The 1,390-nt window shown below is 50.3% G+C and overlaps 1 pseudogene; it reads right to left on the bottom strand.

The window, feature by feature from the left end:
* Nucleotides 1-796: 796 nt before the first annotated feature.
* On the bottom strand, nucleotides 797-912 carry LOC149450200 (U2 spliceosomal RNA; annotated as a pseudogene).
* Between the last annotated feature and the right edge of the window lie 478 nt (nucleotides 913-1,390).

Consider the following 1,390-nt stretch of genomic DNA (forward strand, 5'->3'; position numbering starts at 1 on the left):
AAACCCGTAAGTGTTCACAAAAAAAGTGCAAGTGCAAAACACCACACGAAAAAGTGCACTTAGGGGTGTGCTTTGTGTCCTACCCCTAAAGGGGCTTGGACCGCTTACCCTGATCCCCCGGGGCACGAAGCTCCTGACAGGGACAAGGTTCCCAATTGGTCCTCCTGGCCAAAAGGCCTGGTGGACCACCGTTCCTTGTGTCCAGCCGAAGCCAGACACCCAGTACTTGGTCAGGGGGTTCTCCCGAAGAAAAAACCCCCTAGGGATCAGGGGAGGAAGGAACCAAAAGGCCACACATCCTCCCCCTAGACTTCAGGGCAGGCCCGAGGACCCACACCCTCCATCCAGTGAAAACACACACAAAAGTAAGAAAAAGTGACAAAACGTGGGAGTGTAAATAAATTAAATAAATAAATAGAAAATGAAAAAGTGGCCGTGCCAAATAGTGCACCGACCTGTAGCAAAAATTGCCCTGATCCTAGCCAGAAGGCCTGGTCCGAAGGGCGCTGTGCAAAAAGAGTGTAAACGCAGTGACCTTGTGCCATCTTCACACTGTGGGGTCCCACACCCAGGTGTTACTAGTGGCACCCCTGAGGGCGTCTACTCAGGGGGCACTTGGTTTGCGGACTTTCTGCCTTCCCGACCCCTGGCCAGACAAGGTAGATCCGTCCAAATCAGGAGGTACTGGGTCCTTCCGGTCTTCTCGGGGGAATTACTCACGGGCCCCAGCTTCTACTCGTGGGCACCACTCTTTCTGTCCCCCCGGTACTAGCCTTCCAGACCCCCATCATACCAGTGAGGGTATTATACAACAGCCATCCCCGCAAAGCTAGAATGGCCGGGAGCACCCCCACTGGACACTGATAAGAACAGATACTACACTTGATCTTAGCCAAAAGGCCGAGAAGCGCAATGAGTCATGAGAAATGAGTCATTGGAAAGTCAAACATGCAATGAGTAATCTCACAAATCCCTGCCTTTCATAGCCATTGGACAAGCTCAGTGAGATGGGTAGTGAATAGGTAAGGGAGAATAAACTAGTGCTCTACAGTATGTTATTGTCACAGTATAGTATAGTACAGGGGTGGCCAACCTGCGGCTCTCCAGCTGCTGCAGGACTACAAGTTCCATCATGCCTCTGCAAGTCAGTAACTTCCCATCTTTGCAATGCCTCATGGGAAATGTAGTTCCACAACAGCTGGAGAGCCACAGGTTAGCCACCCCTGGTATAGTAAGTGCCCATATGGAGGCGAACGCTGCAACATTGTGGCTGTGTGAGGTAATGAGCTATGTTATGAGCATTGTATAATGAGGTTATTTGTTGTGAGAGAAAGAGCAGTGTATGCACGAGTAACTGATGAGTGACTATTAGGATAAAAAGGAAGAACAA

This window comes from Staurois parvus, unplaced genomic scaffold (assembly GCF_062004578.1).
Source record: "Staurois parvus isolate SC_StPar_1 unplaced genomic scaffold, SC_StPar_1.0 ptg000580l, whole genome shotgun sequence".
In the NCBI taxonomy this organism is placed as follows: Eukaryota; Metazoa; Chordata; class Amphibia; order Anura; family Ranidae; genus Staurois; species Staurois parvus.